The sequence below is a fragment of the Panthera leo genome, chromosome A1, assembly GCF_018350215.1.
Source record: "Panthera leo isolate Ple1 chromosome A1, P.leo_Ple1_pat1.1, whole genome shotgun sequence".
NCBI lineage: Eukaryota > Metazoa > Chordata > Mammalia > Carnivora > Felidae > Panthera > Panthera leo.
The window spans coordinates 99,822,607-99,844,475 of NC_056679.1; the positions used below are offsets into that span (position 1 = coordinate 99,822,607).

A 21,869-nucleotide genomic window follows, 5' to 3' on the forward strand; every position below is an offset into this window, starting at 1 on the left:
TCCTTCAATAGGTTAATAGATAACTGTTGTGCATCCATATGATGGAATATCATTCGGTGGTAAAAAGAAACGAGCTGTGAAATCATAAAAACAGATAGTGATATACATTTAAAGTTCACCTAAGTGAAAGAAGCCAGTGTGAAAGAACTACATACTGTAGGATTCAAATTATATGGCATTCTGGAAAAGATCAGTGGTTGCTGGGGGGTTGGAATAAGTGAGGCAGGCTTGAATACATGTAGCACAGCTGAACTTTTAGGGTAACCTATTCTGTATGATACTTCAGCAGCTGATACATGACATGAAATTATCAAGACAACACAGAGAGTAAACCTTAATGTGAACTACTTACAAAATAAAAATTGTGTATAATTCACTGGACCCCAGAAGGGAATGCAGACTGGGGAAACATATGAAATAAGTTCACCCAAGAAGGTGATTGGAGAAAATGTGCTAAGTAACTTTGGAATAAGTGGAGTCCATAAATTTCACCAGAAGAAACCGGGGAAGGAGTGTAGTCGAGTTGATAAATTTCTGCCACATGGGGGTTGAAGTTAATAATTCTGAAAATGCTATATATGGATACTGGAAATGAACAATTAAGTAAATGCATGGCAGATGGTGGAAGCCAGGTGTTTCATTGCTGGAGTGTGAATTTACAAATAAGCCAAAGAAGCAGACTAGAATGATCTAGGTGGTGATGGACTAAAGTGGCAGACATTGATATAAACTCATGTTTAATATAGATATAGATGATTGCATCAAGAAACATTTATAGATATGTATTTATACATGGATTCATAAACCCACATTCCCTTGCTCTGTCGGAGGAGAGAACTTAAAAGCAAAGCCATGTAGGAGCAATGAGATCACCCAGTTCTTAAATCTTGTTTTCTAATATGACTCTACAATAAAAGGGACCAAGACTCTTTGGAAAAATGTCTAATTCTAGGACTTGGGCAAGAAATTTAACAGATGAGCTGGAAATAGTATTCAGTGCCAGGATTATGGAAGTGCTCAACACACGTGTGTATACACACACACACACACACACACACACACACACACTACACACACACACACACACACACAAATGGAGATACATCAAAGAAATCCAGGAACCAATTGAAACATCCCCCAGGGGCCCATGCTGGAACACTGTGAGAAACAAACAACAAAAAAGAAATAGTAGCAGGTTATAATCCAGAGTATTAAATAAATATCTATGAGGCTATACTGATATGAATGTAACTCTGCACTCCTTAACTGTGGGCTGCATATAGTACTTAGTTCAAAAGAATACAGTTCGGGAAGGGTAGGTAATTTTACAGTGGAAAATGGCAAAGAATACATAATACAATGCTTAAGGTCAATATCAACTTTTGTAGATCATGTTGACAGTATGTAGCAATGATATGATGAAAGTGGAATTTTAGGTCAATGGTTTTCCTTCCCAAAATGCACAATGCCAATCTAATCATGACAAAACAGACAAATTCCAACAAATAAACATATTACAAAATACCTGACCAGTACTCTGTCAAACTGTCAGTAACCTGAAAAACAAATAGAGTCTGAGAAACTCTCACGGTCAAAGGGAGTCTAAAGAGATCTAACAACTCAATGTAATGTAGTCCTGGATGGGATCCTAGAACAGAAAAAAGACATTAGATAGTAAGTTTAAAAAGTGAATAAAGTATGGGGGTGCCTGGATGGCTCAGCCAATTAAACCTCCAACTCCTGATTTCAGCTCAGGTCATGAACTCAGTTCTTGAGTTCAAGCCCCACATCAGGCTCCATGCTGTCAGCTTGGGATTCTCTCTCTCTGCCTTTCCTCCACTCACTCTCTCTCTCAAAATGAATACATAAACTGTTAAAACGTGAAGAAAGTATGGACTTTTATTACTACTAATAATACTGATTCATTAGTTGTATCAAAGAAATCATTCATGTTAGGTGTAAATAAGAGGAGGGAATGGGGTGGAGGGTATATGAAAATGCTATCTAGGTCTTCCTTCCTCTGAAAATCTAAAACTATAATCAGAAATAAAGTTTATTTTGGGGGGTGCCTGGGTGGCTCAATTGGTTAAGCATCCGACTTCGGCTCAGATCACGATCTTGCAGTTCATGGGTTCAAGCCCCACATTGGGCTCTGAGATAACAGCTCAGAGTCTGCAGCCTGCTTCAGATTCTGTGTCTCCCTCTCTCTCTGCTCCTTACCTGCTTGTGCTGTCTCTCTCTCTCTCTCAAAAATAAACAAGGGTTAAAAAAATAATAATAAAAAAACGTTTATTTTGGGCCAGATATCAAAGTATAAAAGTAAATAGAAACAAAGATAAAAATAAACATTTTTAGCAAAAAAAAAATGCTTACAGTATTCCTTTCAGTAAAGCTGTGATGCAATAAATACAAAAAGTAGGTTTCCATGTAAAAATGACATGACACACAGTGGAAATTTGTATTCATACAAAGAAACAGTAAAATGGAAATGGTGAAATGACACAAATGTAGGTATTTTTCTTGTATACTTTCTGAAAGTAAAAGTCCAAAATGTACATAGTAACATAGCATTGTGAAACTTATAACACATAATACAGTAAAATGTATCATAACAAAAGCTGAAAGAATGGGAAGAGAAAAACACAAGTGTTTGAACATTCTTACACTATATATAAAATAGAATATCATTTGTAGACAAATTCTGATAGAGAAAAATACATTGCAATCCAGGCCTATCTCAAGAAACAAGAAAAATCTCAAAGATGTACAGTGTAAACTTTCACGCAAATTTTAAAACTTAAAACTCAGAAGTTTGCATAATGAATCAATAGTGGAAACATACTTGAATCATAAAACTACTCAGGGCCCCCAAAAAAGACATGAAACTATTTGAAAACACAAAGATAGAGGAGACAAAACAGAAAGTAAAAATCAAGATGTTAAGTTCGAAGTCAACCACACAAAAAAACTGCATTAGGAATAAATAGCCTAAATTTTTTCTATTAAAGGAATAGATTGTCAGATTCTATTTGAAAAGGTTAAACATAAAAATAAAAAAGAAACAAGCAAAGCTACTATCATCCTTAAAATTTTCAAAACTACTCTCTTGATCTAGTTGACATTTCAAGAACATTGCACCCAAAAAGAGCAGAATACATTTTCAAGTATATTCTTGAAGGGAATGTTCACCAAGGGATATTCACCGAGACAAAACATTAATTCTTGATAAACTCATAAAGATAGAAGAATGTGTACTCTGACGACAATAAAAAAAATAGGAATCGATACCAGTATATTTCAGAATTTTTTCAGATATCACTTAGAAATTAAACAATGCACATAAGTAACTCATGGGTCAAAGCCATAAAAGATATTAGGAAATGTCTTAACAAGAATGAATAAAGACACCATAATCAAAATTTATGTGTTTTAGTGTTAAAACAGTGCTTAGAGTAATATTTACATCATTAAGTACTCGTAACAGGAATAAAGGTGTCAAATCAATTTTCCAAACCTCTACCAGAAAGAGCTAGAAAGAGAAATAAAGTTCAAATAAGCAGAAAAGAGTAATAATGACAAAAGCAAATTCAATGAAATTGGAAACAGAAATTAATAATAATAAATCAATAAAACCAAGAATTACTTTATAAAACATCAATAAAATTCATTGAACTTTAACTGATCAAGAAAAAAAAAACTCACACACAAAGTACACCTATCAAGAATGAGTAGGGGAGTGATGTCAGCTTTATTGTGGCATGAGGCATGCCTTTCCCTCTCCCTTTGATTTAAAACTAATTGGATACTCATAATCAAAACTAACTACCTTTACACACTACACCAAGACTTCCAAGAGTTTCTACACACCTGTGTTTCCAAAAGTGGGCAGACAGGACTTTGGCGAGAGCACGTAGCCGAGTTAGTGAGCTTGCTTACCCCCAAACTCACTGCGATCTGGAAAAGGGCAACTGGGAGAGTGCAGGACTGGGCAGATACCCATGGGTATGGAGCATCTGTGGAGATCCAGCCTGTCTATTAGAGGAATCCAGCAGGCCATCTGAGCATGAAAGAGATGAGTTTTGAGACAGCGGAGATGGACGAACATGCCAAGTCATCCCCCCTCTCCAGAGTGACAATGCAAGGTGTTGAGCTTCTAGTGGCACCTGAGGTGATCACTCTGGCAGAGGAGGCAAAAAGCCAAAGTGGTGAGTAACCACCCAGCCATCTCAGATGTTCAGGTTGCAAGTGCAGGGGCCCCCTTCTTCCAGTAGCATCTCGATTTCTGAGGTGGGACCACTGCAACTTGGAAGACACAGAAGAAAGAAAAAGACAGACAAGACTATCAAAGGGAACAAATTTCTGTCTCACTGCTATGGGTCCATGATGGACCTCTGAAAGTGCCCACTGGAAGATCCCCTTACAGGGCTGTAATCAGCCCCCTCCGCCCCACCCCCCCAGAGCTCCAGGTACTAAGCCCACATTTCCCCTAATCTGTTGCCAAGAGATCCAGCTCTAGCAGGAGAAACCACAAATTTGGGCTATAGCACCACCTTCTGGAATACAAAAGAAAGATATCGAATAACCAATCTGCTGAACTTCAAGAAACAAAGTAAACATAAATTTTTAGCAAAGGAAGTTGACTGCTGCTTCAAATGTGACAAAAGCACATGTCATCAAACACTATAAAATAATCAAGTAATTATGGTATCACAAAAGAAAATTCTAATTCTCCAGCAACTAAAGTCAAAGGCACAGAATACTGCAATCTGATAAACCATTCAGAACAGTACTTATAAAGAAATCAACCAACTTCAAGAAAACTCAGAAATTAACTCAATAATTAACTCAATAATAACTCAATCAATTAACTCAATAATAAAATTAATGAATATAAGGGGTTCTTTGCCAAAGAAATTGAAATTATAAAAAAAAGAACCAAATACGAGAGCTTAAGAAATCAATGAACGAGATAAAGAATAGAGAACATAGCTAACAGAGCAAACCAGATGTGTAGAGAAGAAGGGACTTGGAGAACAGAAATATAGGAAAATTCAGTTAAAGGAGAACATAGAATTATAATTTTTAAAAAGCAAAGAGGGGCGCCTGGGTGGCCTAGTCGATTAAGCGTCCAACTTCAGCTCAGGTCATGATCTAGTGGTTGGTGAGTTCCAGCCCCCTGTGGGACTCAGTGCTGACAGTTCAGAACCTGGAGCCTGCTTCAGTTCCATGTCTCCCTTTCTCTCTGCCCCTCCCCTTGCTGTGCTGTGTCTCTCAAAAATAAATAAACACTAAAAATATTTTAAAAAGCAAAGAAATCTGATGAGAGTTATCAGATTTGATCAGAAGCAAATATAAGAATAAATGTGTAACAGAAGAAGAAAGGGAGAAAGGTGAAGAGAGTTTACTTCAATAGTAGCAGAACTTCCCAAATCTGGGGTAGGCTTCAAACACCAAAGTCCATAGTGCTAAAAGAACACCCTAGCATCTCAAAGCAAAACAAAAACAAAACAAAAGCTTTCTCCCAGACACATTATAACAAAACTCAAAAACCAATGGTAAAAACTTCTTAATGGCAGCCATGGGGGTAAAAAGTAACATACAAAGGAACCGCCATTAGCCCTGATGTGGATTTCCCAGCAGCAAGTCTATAATCCAGGAGAAGGTAGAAGGGCATATTCAAAATTTATCTGGTAAAGGTGTCCTTCTGATAGGTAGGAGAAATAAAGGTTTTCCCCAAACAAAAATTGAGGGAGTTCACTACCACTAGACCTGCCTTGCAAGAAATACTTCAAAGAGTTCTTCAAGCAGAAATTTTAAGAAATGGTCACCAATGAATTGAAAAACATGTGAAAGTACACAACACTATGGTAGAAAACTGTAACTGTATATTATTATGATCTATTAACCAATTAAACTAGGCAAAAAAGTTAAAGGAAAAGAGCATTACAAACAACTATAACCTACTATAATTTGTTAATGAAACTGATCAGTTGTGACATTAGGAATACAAAAGGGGAGGAATAAAAAGGTGGAGCATTTACAGGCAAACAAAGAGAAGCTGCATCAACATTAAATGGACTATTTTATCTGTGAGATGTTTCATGTAAGCCTCATGGTAGCCACAAGCAAAACTCCAGAGTAGACTCAGGAAACATAAAAAAGGAACAGAGAGATTGGTCACATTACCATGGAAAACCACCAATTTACAAAGGTAAGCAGAAACAGAGCGGGAGGAGGGCGGGGAAGAGTAGATGTACAAGACAATTAGAAGGCAAACAATACTCCTGTAGTGGTAAGCCCTTATGTATCAACCATCACTCAAAATGACCCATATACACTAAACAACAAGTTGGAGGTTGCCAGCGGGGAGGAGGATGGGCAAAATGGATACAGGAGAAAGGGAGATACAGACTTCCAGCGATGGAATAAATAGTCACAGAAATAAAAATCCCAGCATAGGGAATACCATAAATGATATCATAGTAACATTGTACGGTGACAGAGGGTAGCTACACTTGTTGTGAGCATAGCATAATAACATAATGTAAGAGAAGCAATATATATGCACCCACTATTAGATCCTCTAAATATTTTAAGCAAATGCTGACATATTTGAAAGGGGACACAAATAGCAATCCTGGTAAGTCACTTAAATATCCCATTATCAGCAATGACAGGCCAGTGAGATAGAAATCAATTTTAAGAATGGAATTAAACTCTACTTTAAACCAAATGGACTTAGTCATAGATACAACATTCCACCCAACATCAACAAAGTCCACATTCTTCTCAAATCCTCATGAAACATTCTCTAGGAAAGATCATATGATAGGACACAAAACAAATATTAGCAAATTTAAGAAAACTCAAATCATACCAACTATCTTTTCTGACCAGAATGGTATAAAGGTAGAAATAAATAGGAAAAAAACTGGAAAATCTACAAGTATGTGGAAACTAAGTAAGACACTTCTGCACAATCAACTGGTCAAAAAAAAAAAAAATCAAAAGGGAAAATTTAAAAATACCAAAAAACACATGAAAATAAAAATAATAGCAAATCTTGGGCATTGGGGCAAGAGCAGTTCTGAGAAGAAAGTTTATAGCAATAAATACATATATTAGGAAATTTAAAAGACCTCTAGTAAACAACCCAAAGAACATCTCAAGGAACTAAAAAAAGAACACATTAACCCAAAGCTAGCAAAAGGAAGAAATAATAAAGATGAGAATATAAATAAATAAATCTAAAAAGCAACAGACAAAATAAGACTACAATATGGCTTTTCATAAAGATATATAAAATTACCTATGTTAATAAGAAAAAGAGAAGGATCAAAATAAGAGTAAGAAGAAAATAATAATAAGTAAACGTTCCCACTGATACTACAGAAATACATAGGATAAGAAACTACTATGAACTATTATATGTTAACTCAATAGCCCAGAAAAAATAGATACATTTCTAGACACACAACCTACCAAGACTGAATCAGAAAGAAATAAAAAATATGAACAGACCAATAACAAATAAAGAGAATGAATCAATAATAAAAAATCTCACAACAAAGAAAAACCCAGGACTAGACAGCTTCACTGATGAAACCTAACAAACATTAAAAGAAGAGTTAATTCCAGTCCTTAAACTCTTCTAAAAACTTGAATAGGGATGAATACTTCCTAACTCATTCTATGAGGCAAGCATTACTCTTATACCCAAATAAGGACACTACAAAAAAGAAAACTGACCAGTATCCTTGATAAATATAGATGTAAAAATTCTCAAGAAAATACTGGCATACCAAATTCAAGACATAATTAAGGGATTATACCAGGTCCAAATGGGATTTATCCTTGAGTTGCAAGGTTAGTTCAGCATATTATTAATTAATAAATGTAATACATTGCATTAACGGAATAAAATATAAAACTCACATGATCATCTCAATAGCTCCAGAAAAAACTTTTAACAAGATACAATATCCTCTGATAAAAAAAAATTCAACAGACTGGATATTAAAAGATATATTTCAACAAATTAAAGACCGCATATGACAAATTCACAGCTAACATACTCAACAGAAAATAGTTTTTTCTCTAAGATCAAGAACTAGACAACAAAACCTACTCAATCTTAGTACTAGAAGTCCTAGTGAGAGCAATGAGGCAAAACAAAGAAATAAAAAGCAAACCAATTAGAGGGGAAAAAGTAATATTGCCAGTATTTGCAGATGGTATGATTTGGTACACAGAAAATCCCAAATAAAGAATTTTTTTTAATGTTTACTTTAGAGAGCACACATTCTCATTCAAGAAAGCAGGGGAGGGGCAGAGAGCAAGGGAGACACAGAATCCCAAGCAGGCCCCAAGCTCCTAGCTGTCTGCACAGAGCCTGATGCAGGGCTCGAACCCACGCACCTCAAGATCATGACCTGAACCGAAGTCAGATACTCAACCAACTGAGTCATCCAGGCGACCCAGAAAATCCCAAATATTTAATGAAAAAACTGCTGACACTAATAAACAATTTTAGTTAAGTTTCAGGATATAAAGTTAACATATAGAGTCCAGTTGCATTTCTGTACACTGATAATCAAACACCTGAAAGAGAAACTAAGAAAACTATCCCATTCACAAAAGCATCAATACAATACTTGGGAATAAGTTCAACCTAGGGAGTTAAATTATGTGCGATGAAAACTAAAAGACTTTGCTAAAAAAATCTGGAAAAGTCACAAACATATTCATGGATGGAAAAAATTAATGTTAAAATGAAAGCTGTGTGTAGATTCAATGCAATCTCCATCAAAATAACAATGACATTCCTCAAAGAAGTAAAAAAAACAAGCCATCTTCAAATTAGTATGGAATCAGAAATGACCCCAAAGCAATCCTGAGGAAAAAGAACCAATCTGTAAGTATGACACTTATTAATTTCTGACTACACTACTTTAGTAATACAAACAATATGGCACTGGCATAAAAATAATCACAAAGACGAATTAAACAGACATATACAGTCAACAATTATTTGACAAAGGAACACACAACACCATACAGGAAAATAGAGTCCCTTCAACAAATAATGTTGGGGAAAACAAGATAAATATACAAAGAATAATGAAACCAAATCCCTGTCTTATAGTACTCACAAAAATTAACTCAAAAAGGATCAAAAACTTAAACATGAAACCCTATACCACAAAACTCCTAGAAGAAATCTTAGAAAAACTCCTCAACATTGGTCTTCACAATGATTTTCTGGATATGACACCAAAAGCAAAACAAAAACAAGTATCAACAAATGAGATAACATCAAAATTAAAATCTGCTACACAGCAAAAGAAACAATTAAAACAAGAAGGCAACCTATAAAACAGGAAACAGTTTTCAAACACGCTATGTCAAATAAGTGGTTAATATCCACAATACAGAGAATTCATAACACTCAATAACAACAAAAAATAATAATGTGATTAAAAATGGCCAGATGGTGGTGCCTGGTGACTCAGTAGGTTAAACGGCTGACTCTTGGTTTCGGCTCGGGTTATACCACAATTTGTGAGTTCAAGACCCACATCAGGCTCTCTGCTATCAGCACAGAGCCTGCTTCAGATCCTATGTTCCCTGCCTTTCTTTGCCCCTCCCCCACTCATGCTCTCTAAAATAAACACTTTGAAAAATCTTTAAAAAAAATGGCCCGAAGAAGTAAATACACATTTTCCCAAAGAAGACCTCCAACTAGCCAACAGAAATTTGAAAAATTGGTTAAAAAAATAATGGCCTTTATTTTTTTTCCAATAGCTCATCAAAGTGGGAAGTTACTCAACTAACTTCTGAAGCAAGGAGCCAATTTGAATTACATTACCATATATTTCTTTCAGAAATACACCATATTATGATCCTCTGCCAAATACTTCCAGAAAATACTTACACTTTCTAACTTTTCTGTTTGGGCAAATGTCTTTTCTGTTTGTTATACTTTCTGGGCATTAACAAAGTTAACAATTATCTTCTGGTTTTCTACAGGTGTTTTGTAGGGGCAAGGGATCCTTTCTGGGGAAAGCAGTAGCTTTCCAGTCAAAAACTGTTTTCTGCTAGAAAACCATTTTGGATGCTACTGGCAGTGGAAACCATTCTCTTTGCACTTGGAATGGTATTTATGTGATTTCCCCCCCCCCCCCCATCTTCATGCCTATTTCTGTCGATCTTTCAAATTACTAAAAGTCATTCCAGTATTTCTTAAATTCTTATTTTTAATAATTGTGTTATATAAGCTTCAATACTTTCCTACTGCTATAGAAGAAAAATGCATACTCCTTGTGTAGAATCCTCAGATTAAGCTGAGAGTTTTAAGTGGGTCTACAAACATTCTCTACTTATTCTATCTAGTTTTCTCTATTCCTCATTATTCAGATTTTAGATATGCTTATCAATTTTAAAACAGTAATCGGTGATTAATAAATTCATTTAACTCTTTCATTTTTATTGAACTTATTAGACATATAGCATTGTATAAATTTGAGGTGTATTACAGGTTATTTTGATAAAAGTATATATTGTAACAATTGTGGTTATAGCAATATTTAGCACCTCAACCACATTGTGTAATTGTAATAGAATATTTTAGTCCATATTATAATGTGCAGTCTCTATGACGTACTACTCATTACAAGTTTGTACCATTAAACAACATCAATTTAATCACCTCAGCCCCCATCCCCAAGTAATCACAATTTCACTGTGTTTCAGGAGTTTATTCTTTTTTAGATTCCGAATATGAGATCATCCAGTCCTGGTCTTTCTGTGCCTGGCCTATCTCACTTGGCACAATTCCTGCAAAGTCCATGAGTGTTCTCATAAATGGTACCCCTTCTTATGGCTGAATAATATTCCCATTTATACATATACCCCATCTTTTTATTCATTCATTGATGGACATTTTGATAGTTTTCCTATGTGGGCTATTATAAACAATGCCATAATAAACACGAGACTATGTTTGACTTCCAAAGTCTTTTTAAATTTCCTCTAGGTATACACTCAAAACTGGAAATTGGGATATCATATGATAAATACATTTAAATTTCTTGAGGAAATTCCCTATCATTCTCCTAGTGGTTGTACCAAACTATATCTCGCTGTACTTTTCATTTGCATTTCCCTCATGCTTAGTGATGTTGCATATCTTTACATTTTTAATGTTTATTTGAGAGAGAGAGAGAGAGAGAGAGAGAGAGAGCGCACACAGGTGGCGAGGGGGGAGAGAATCCCAAGCAGGCTCCCCACTGTCAGCATAGAGCTCAATGTGGGGTTTGATCTCATGATTATTAGATCATGACCTAAGCAGAAATCAAGAGTATGACCCTTAACTGAGCCACGCAGGTGTCCCAAACATCTTTTCAATTTTTAATTGATATAAGTGAATGGATAAGGTACTATCATTTTTTAGGAAAATATCCTATTTACTAGCATCTTTTATAAATACATCTAAGGCCAGCATGGCTTCTTTACTCCTGGCCTACCCCATCTGAAAACCTTCAAGATATCTGTATTTTCTATCTCGATGTCTGTTACACATTTCTATAATGTTAATACATATCTCAAATTGTCAGTATTGCTCAGTAAGTCATTAGCAAAAAGGAATATATATTTTACTTCTGCATTTATCATATTATTTAGAACACTGTAGAATGAACTAGAACAAAGGGAGGATATATGTGGTAAACACAGACATTACAAGAGTTCCAACTACTGTTCCATTTAAGTTTCACAACAGTCCTATGAGATACGTAGGTACTATTGTCCCCAAATGACAGATGTGGAATCTTTGTAGTGGGCACTTGACTTCTCAAAGATGACTCATCCAGTGGAAAAAATGGAAACGAAATTCACTTTAGGTAAAAACCTGTAAGTTTTCCATTACATGAAGCTACACTCAGGCTTTTATTAAATTAGTACTTTTTTGTTTATGCTACTTATTTTTTGTTCCATGGGTATATTTTTCTAACTTCCCTTGATTCTACATTCATTAAAACCAAGTAATAGGTATCATACCACTTTTATGTTCTGTTCATTATAGACAATCAGGTTTTCTTACCGTAGCAAATGAAAGCAGTGAGATCATAATGTACCATAAAACATCAAAATGAAGTTTGCATGTTAAAACCTGGATACCCAAATCTCACAAACATTAACAATCCTATGCCTAATAGGACATCAGGATGAATAATGTCATGAGTTATGTAAATGGCAAACATACATGATTCACCTTAGCACTGTCAATGTAATAACTATAAATATTTGTCAAGATGGAAACTCAAAACTAACAACTAGTTGACTCAGAAAAATTCTCTACAGATATTCATGGCAGATGGGTTTCTTGCACTGACACAACTTTTCCTGGGAGGAACTGATTCAGAAGTCCATTGTAAAATCTGTAGTCTACGTCACTCTATTTTAGTACATTAAATTATGTGAAATCAAGCCAACTCTATTTAATAAGCCAAGTAAGTTTCAAAGTACAGCCAGAAAACTATTCTAATGAACATGCACTGTTATAACATTTTCAAAAGAAAATTTCATATAATCAAAATTTCGTATCTCCAATAGTGATAAGCCCCAGAACTCCTTTAAGCATTAAGATATTATGACTTAAAAGTTATTTTCCGAAGATATTTAGGGGAAAAATCCTTCATTATGAGGTTTTGATGGAAGCTTAGCCTCTTACAACAAAAATCACAGTATATATCTTTATTCCCCATTATAGGGCAGTATCTCAAAAAATATGGAATAAGGCAAGGTGTTTTTTTTTTTGTTTGTTTGGAAATGGGCAACTAAATATGGCTCCTTAAAAAAAAACCAAAATCAAAGCCCAAGAAGGATGCTTAAGGATTTTGAAGTATTTTTCTTCCCACACTGCATCAAAGAAAAAACAAGGCTTTTCACATGTTAACAACAAAGATTCTGTTATAATCAGGGGAACATACAGAAAGTTTGTGTACATGTACATATATGACAAGGCTTAATTTAAACTCTTAAACTTTATTAATTACTATGTGTTATCAAAAAGATCTATGTGTTACACAAGATGCTGGTGACCTGTACATGATCATGCACAAAACACTGCTGAGAGAAAATGAACCATGAAAGAAATTCAGGAACATACGGTGTTCCTAGATGAGATGACTCAACATTCTTAATATGCCATTTTTTCCCCAAACTTTTTTTTTTTTTCATTGTTTAAATTTTATTTCTGAGAGTGTGTGCCCAAGCAGGGAAGGGGCAGGGAGTAGGGGGGGACAGAGCATCTGAGGCAGGTGTTGCAATGAGAGTAGCGAGTCTGAGGTGGGGCTCAAACTCACCAACTTGCAGATCATGATCTGAGCGGAAGGTGGAGGCTCAACTGACTGAGCCCCTCAGATGCCCCTTCCCCAACTTTAGAGTCCTTACAGTCCAACCAAAATCCCACCGTTTTTAGTGAAATTGATAACCCAATTCTTAAGTTTATGTAGAAATGTCAAGGGCCCATACATTTTGAAAATATTGATAAAGAAAAAAGGTGGTGAATTTGCACTACCGATTTTAAAGTTTTAAAGCAACCAGCAGAGTATTGGCATTAAGATAGATACACAGAAAATGGAGTCCAAAAATACACTAAAACATCTAGAGTCAATTGGTTTCCAAAAAAGGTACAAAAGCAATTTAAAAGTATTTTCAAAAACTATTCCTGGAATCATTTGATATTTATATGAATATAAATTCTCTAATATTATCTCCCGTCATATAAAATAAGCTCGAAATCAATCATAGACCTTAATGTAAAAGCTGGGAACCTTGTACCATTTCTTCAAGAAGGCATAGGTAAAAATTTTTTCTGACTTAAGGTTAAAAGTTTCATGGATCAAACAGAAAAAGCATAATTTCGTAATGACTAGTAGTATTCCATCAATATTAACAACATCTGCTATTTGAAAACCACTCAAGAAAACAAAAATGAAGTCCATAATGAGAACTCACATATCTGAAGAAGTCTTTGTAATGCAGAATGTATCTCTTTGAAAAAAAAAAAAATCAAAGTACGATAAGAACACAAATAAAAAGCAGACAAAATATGTCAAAACATACTTTACCAAAATAGACATACCAAGGATCCATAAGAAAAGTTGTTCAACATCATGCTTCACTAGTGAAATGTCAATCAAACCACAATGCAATACTACACCTTTTACAATGTGTACAATTAGAAGGACAGCATACATTGGAAAGAAGGTGGAGAAAATTCAGCACTGTTACTGGGAATAGAAAATGTGCAACCACTTTGAGAAATAATTTTGATTTTTTTTTCAAAGTTAAACATATGCCTGGCATATAACCCAGCCATTCTACTTCTAGCTATATGGATAAAACATAAATCTAAAGGTGTGTTCCTACAAAAGACTTGTACAAGAATGTTAATCACATTCTTATTTCTAATAACCCCAAACTGGAAACAATCCAAATTTCCATCAACGAGTGAATCATAAATGAATTATGTAACCTTCAAAAAAAGGGTCCATTGCTGAGTAATTAATTGAACAATCTAATGATAATGCAACAACATGGATCATTTGAAATAATGCTGAATGAAAAGGTGGGCATACTATAGGGTCACATTTGTATCAAACTATGTAAAATAAAAACTAATCTAAAATGGAAAAAAAAAAAAACACAAAAAACAAAAAACAAAATTGATCCATGATGGTCCGGAATAAGTTCAGTGGTTTTCAAGGTTTACAAAGAGCACCAATGAACTCTGCATTAACAGATACGGTCATTATCTGGTTAACAGTGATGGCTTCATGTCTATTTATCTATGTCAAAATATCAGATTATGTACTTGAAATTTATGCATTTATCATAGGTTATCTCTACCTCCATCATACTGTTGCACCTGTTTCTTTATGATCACTGTGTACAGGAAGGCCAGAATATGTCAAGTTGCCCACTCTACTGACTTCTCCCTCTACCTAATAAAAGTATCGCTTCCCTTTACTTTTCCACTTCAGTTGCTCATTTGAGAACAATGCTCCTTTGAAAACTGATACCATGTTTTCCACATCTTCACATAAATCCTTGTACAGTAATGATGACAAGGTTTAGGTAGACATTTTATCCATGGCAAAACCTGTGTTCCAGTTTTTTTCTCTTCGGGTATCATAATCAACGACATAAATATTTGGATTTATTATCCAATCTATTCTAAAATAATTAAATTCTTTTCAGGTAATTTTAAAAGACAATCATTTTTTTAAGCACATGCAGCATTGAATTACACCGTATTGTTTTACCTCTACCACTATAAATGTGAATTAGGCAAGACACCTACATGGAAGTTTCTATTTAACAATAGTATCTCCCTAAAATAGAGTTCACAAATAGGACTGTTAAAGAAAACACATTCTTCTGTTTGCCACTGGTTCAATCCCTTGTCCAAGGAAGTCAGTCATCCCTTGAAGAAAATCAAGATGTATTATAAACTGTGCACAGCATTATAGAAGATAAAACCCGCAACAGTTAAATGCTGGAATAGTGTCCTGACCTTTTTACAATAGAGCACACACAGGGAAAGGTAACATTTCTAAGTACAACATGGTAAGGTGAAGCCAGTTATAGCTGGAGGGAGTTCTGTAAATTTCCCACTCTATAAAACCATGTCAAGGGCTACAGGATCCGAATCTCAAACATGTCCATCCCCCATGTGTAGCACACTGGGAAGCTCTGGGCTGGGGGATGTTTATGCAGCCTAGGGGATGTTGGTGTAAATAGGAATACTAAATTTCCCATAGCTTCTGTTTTGGGCTAAGTAGGATTTGTTTTCCCTAGGTTTCTCCAACAGCTGCAATCCCTCCAATACCATTCTTCCCACTTACCTCAGATTTATGCAGAACTATATTCCTGAAGAGTCATCATGTATCAAGTTTCAATTTGTCATTTTTCCTATCCTGTGTATTTTACCAGCAACTTGTCTGTTTTGTGAAGAAGGTTGACAACCTTAACGCTTCAGTGAAATTACTACAGCAGCCATTTTAATTTTTTTTTAAGTTTGTTGATTGATTGAGAGAGAGAGAGAGAGAGAACATACACCCTCACATGTTTGAGTGTGGGAGGGGTAGAGAGAAGGAGAATGTGCAGAGAGAGAATCCCAAGCAGGCTTTGCACTGACAGCAAGGAAGCGTGATGCAGGGGTTGAAATCATGAACCATGATAACATGACCTGAACCAAGATCAAGAGCTAGATGCTTAACCAACTCAGCCTCCCAGAAGCCCCAGCCATTTTGTTTTTTACATAAAAAACTTATGATTACCATATACTTTCTCTTAAACTTTTCTGTCAATTAAACACAATAGCACATAAGTATGAAATCATATGTAATACGTATTTACCTTTATTCCTCTTGTTTTTAGTATTAGAAATTCAATAGGTCAACTGCTCTAGGAAGCAAAGAGTAAACATTATCAAAGTCACCCTTTGCCTGGAATGAGAAACAAAAGAAATAATCCCTTTTTATTGTCCCACTTTACTGCCCAGAAAACAGATCATAGTCACAGTATAGTGAAGAGAAAACCACAATATGGAGGAAAAGCAGAGCCCAGTCATCTCATTCAGTTAACCAAATGGATCTTGAAGTCTAGAGAAACCAAGGCAGCTAAAATTAATTGGGTAGCTTATCATAAAGGGCAGAGACACTAGCCTACAGAGAATCATCACACACATATGTGAGGAAATTACCTTACACGCAGGAAGGAGTCACCTCAATGTATTAAAAGGAAGAAACCTCTTTTGTGCAGAAAACCTAATTCAAGAGGCACACGTCCAGCATTCAATAGAGGTTTGCCTCAGAACAAGGATTAAATTGTCCCTAAATAAACCACTGTCCTCGCTCAATCTAACACAATTTACAAGAAAGACCCCAAAGAATCAAAAGCTTCCAAGTAATTTGACTCCATCTCATAACAGAGCACCAAAATATTTATGGAAACACATTAGAATCCAGCACCCATGAAGGTAAAATCCACAAAGGCATCCAATTACAAAATCCCTAGGCAGGTAGAGCAGGGCAAACTATGACCCATTAATAGAAAAAATAATAAATAAATCAGCCCAATTTATAAACTGAACTTCATCAACATTCACAATGCCTGCACTTAAAAAAAAAAAAAAACAACACACTTCTACAAGAATTAAAAACAAGATACAGACGGTAAAAATCATTTCCAAGCCACGTATGAGATAAAGGACTTCTATACAGACTATAAAAGAACTCTGAATACTGAATTGAATATTTAAACCCCTAATACACCAAAGTAGATACAGAATCACCAACATCTAAATGAAAAAAAAAATATTCAAAAGCATTAAGAAAATGTGAATTAAAACTATGAAACAATAACATGCACATGTTTAAGTAATTAATATTTTTAAAGTTTCATCATACCAGGTCACCTGGGTGGCTCAGTTGGTTGGGCCTCCGACTCTTGCTTTTAACTCAAGTCTTGGTCTGGGGGTCATAGGTTCCGGCTCTGTGTTGGGCTCCGCACGGAGCACGAAGCCTACTTAAAAAGAAAAAAAAGGAGCTTGAGCATACCAAGTTTAGTGAGATTTTTAACAAACTCCAACACTCAAACATTAAGGAACGAATGAGAAAACACTTCGTAAAGTATTTTGGCAGCTTCTTAAAAGGCGAAACATACAAAAGACATATAAGCCAGCAAATCCATGTCAAGGCATTCACTCGGGAGAAATGAGACCATCTGTTCACACCAAGGTTTGTTCATGAACGTTGATAGCACCTCTACTTCTAACAGCCAAGAACTAAAAATAATCCAAATAGCCAATAAAGATCAAGGGACAAATGCTGATGTATTCTTACAATTAAATACATTTTCTCCACATTGTGGATCAACCTCAAACTTTCTTAAAGAGAACATAGCCAAACAAACCAAAAAAACCTACACAGTCTAGAACTCTTTACACACAAGTGTAGAAATTCTAACTTCTCTCATGACACAACACACATCAATAGCTGTCTGGGGACAAGGAGGTGCAGATATGGACAGAAGTGATTGCAAATAGGCACAAGACAATTCCGGGGATGTGATATGTTCATTACCTTGATTGTAGTGGTTATTTCCCAGATGTTTATACAGGACAAAACTTAAATTGTACACTCTATAAAAACGATGATCAATTTCTCAACTTCCAATAGTTTTAAAAGCATTTTTAATCAAACAAGAAAATATGCCTGCTGAATTCTGAGCATTATTGTTTTAGAATTTGTAGTCCAACAAAAATCTTAGCATCTTCCATACCTTCGTGAATTTCACACCAGAGGGAAGTGATATGCTTTGATGATGAACTCCAGAGAAGAAAATGGCCCACACCTGGAGGAGTCCCTTCTCAGTTGTCTGTCCTCAAATCTGCTCCCTGAGACAGTATTCATGCTGGTTTTCCCTCTGCTGTACAGCAAGAGACCTGAACTATTAAAACACACACACACACACACAAACACACACACACACACACACTTATATTTAAAATATATGAATAAGCCACATTATTTGCCATAAAATTGGCGTGTGGTAGTTTAACAGATATTTTTGAAAGCTTACCATGCACCAAACACCAATCCATGCTCCGCAGATGACTGAATCACCAAACAATTCTGGGGTTTTGTCCTCAGGAATCTGACCTGCTACTGCCAGTGTGGCTAATTTAATTACTGGATTTAATACTTCACTACTCTTTGTTTCTACATCCTTTCCCCTTCCTTTCATTTACAAAAACAAATACTAGAAGTAGTAATCTTGTAGGCTGCCACTTCATAAAGCCTACCACGCAAAAGCTCCTCCCTTTGCAGGCTGGCTGTACTCTGTTGACTAATGCTAAGACGGTTCTTATACTTCAGTGTGAAACCATTTCACCTGAAGGGCTCGTTAAATACAATTGATGACAACCCCTAGCTAGTGTTCTTGATTCAGTTGACCTGGGGGGAGCATAAGAATTTCCATTTCTAACAAGTTCTCAGGTAAAACCAATCCTGCTAATCATTAAACCACACCTTGAGAACCACTGTTAGGAGCCCTAACAGGTGCTAATAAGAATGCAAGGAGAGGCTGATTCACGGAGAAAAATATTGTGACTCTTTAAGAACCAGTCTTAGCTTGCCTAGAAATGGTGAGAGTGGGCATCTTTGCCTTGTTCCTGATCCTAGAGTTTCCAGATATTTTGCTTTTGAGTATGATGTTAGCTGTGGGCTTATCATTTATGACATTTGTTATATTAAGAAAATTTCTATTTCTAGGATTTTTTTTAAAATTTGAGATGTCATTAACATAGAGCATTATATTCATTTCAGGTGTACAACATAATAATTCCATATTTTTATATATTGCAAAATGAGAACCACAGTAAGTCTAGTTAACAACCATCAACACACATAGTTACATCACTTTTTCTTGTAATGAGTAATTTTAAGATTTTCTCGAAGCAACTTTCAAATATGCAATAGAGTATTATTAACTGTAGTCACCATGCTGTACATGACATCCCCATGACTTCATTTATTTTATAGTCGCAATCCCTTTAGAATCTCTTTATCCATTTTGCCCACCCTCTACCTCCCATTTCTGGCAACCAACGATGTGTTCTCTGTATATGTGAGTTCAGTTTTGCTGTTTCTTTAAATAATGTTTTCATGTTTATTTATTTTTGAGAGAGACAGAGACAACATGAGCAGGGGAGGGGCAAAGAGAGAGAGGGGGAGAGAATCCCAAGCAGGCTCTACGCTGTCAGTGCAGAGCCCAATGTGGAGCTCAAACTCATGAAACCATGAAATCATGACCTGAGCCAAAACCAAGAGTCAGACACTTAACTGACTGAGCCACCCAGGCACCCCAGTTTTTGTTGTATTAGATTCCACATATAAGTCAGATCATAGGGTTTTTGTCTTTGTCTGACTTACTTAGAATAATGCCCTCAAGGTTATCCATGTTATTCTATGCACCTTTGTTGTTTCTTAGTGTGCAGCTGTTATCACTACAATCTCTGCCTCTGTCATCCCATGTCATTTCCTTGCGTGTCTCCATCCAAATTCCTCCCTACTAACTGGGATTCCAATCATATTGAGTAATGGCCCATCCTATGACTTCATATTATAACTTGACTGTGTCGGCAAACACCCCGTTCACAAATAAGGTCCTGTGTCCAGGTACCAGAGGCTATGACTTCAACATATCTTTGGCAGAGACACAAGTCAACCCATAATGAGACCAAGCCATTTCAGTAAGGAAGATCTATGAGCAATTTTGTAATCAAGTCTCTTCTTTCCTTTTTATTTTTTTCTCCCCTGGTAAGACACCTATAATTTAGGTGTCTTTTTCTTTTCTAGGGACACAATTCTCTTTTTTCCCTTGGATTTTTTAGGGATTCCTTTCTTTCAACGAGAAAGAATTACCAAATTGGCTTTCTTCTCAGGATTTATATTTATATATTGATTAGTCATTATCATTTTTTTCTGTATAATTCAATGCAGCACACCAGGGGAACCATTTAATGATAGTTCACAAGAGGAAGAAGGGAAGGCTGTTCTGCTCAGTTTGGGTGCATTCTGAATCATTTTGGGAGACCCTAAGAGATGCAAGGATCAGTGTAGGATTGGTTGCTCTTTCTAAGTTGAGATTAGGGAAAGTGGGAACAATCTAGTGATGGAGCACTACTCTGTGGTAAGAATAGTTTAGCAATAAGGTATCCTCAGTAATACATAGGTGTAGAAATATAGGGCTGGGATCATCATTGATAACAAAGCAGTCATCAGTCAAAGAGGGGGGCTGTTTTGCATTCTTCACCAGCAACACAACTTGCCTTTGGGGAGAACGATGTTTCATGTTAACTTTGCTGCTGGCTTTACTGTGTATGTTCTCCAGACTGAATCATTGCTGGGCTGCTTTTCTCATTGTTGGTCCAACTTGCTCTTTCTCTGTTTCAGTTTGGTGAGCTCTTTACTCTCTCATGACTGAAATTCTCCATGGTGTGGACTGTTGCCAAACATCCTTACTGCACATTGCCCAACGATCACTGTAGAGGTCAGTTTCTTCATAAATCATGCTCCTTAAAGGTTATGTTTTTACAGAGGAACTTTTGTTTTTTAATCTCTGCTGCGTCTTATTGATATTGATTTTGGTTGGTTTGGGAAAGAGAGAGTTAAGAAATTCCATGCTCCTCCACACTTTATTCAAGCGGTGGGTGAAATTATTTTTATTTTACGTCACAATAAGCATGTGAAATGGAATCTTAGGATTTATTCAACGTAGAATGAGTTTTATAGGGATGCAACTATGCAACGATAATATGATCAGTTAGCAACTACAGTAAAAAATAATATATTTTTTAAGTTTATTTATTTTGAGACAAAGTGAGAGTGTGAGCTGGGGAGGGCCAGAGAGCAAGGGAGGCAGAGAATCCCAAGCAGGTTCCCCACTGTCACCAAAAAGTCTGATGCAGGGCTCGATCTCACAAACTATGAGATCATGACCTGAGCTGAAATCGAGAGTCAGACGCTTAATTGACTGAGCCACCCAGATGCCCCTACAGTAAAAATTAAATTACAGAATGGAAATGGTTATTTTGTTGACATGTAGATGTAATTTCTGATTAATACAAGATTATGTCAAACTACAAACAACACCTTTTTGGAAAGTGATCACCTACGCAGTTATTTTTATACAATCTGTGTTTTCCCACAAGTTGGGAAATGAGTATTATTCTATATATAGCCCTAGGGAGATCCCCCTTATTCAAAACTGGAGTTTTAAGTAAAAAATCATCAGTT

At 35.8% G+C, this 21,869-nt stretch overlaps 1 pseudogene; it reads left to right on the forward strand.

Moving 5' to 3' along the window:
- The first annotated feature begins 4,093 nt into the window (after window positions 1-4,093).
- The window catches only part of LOC122229919, a 94,581-nt pseudogene continuing 76,805 nt past the window's right edge, over window positions 4,094-21,869 (forward strand).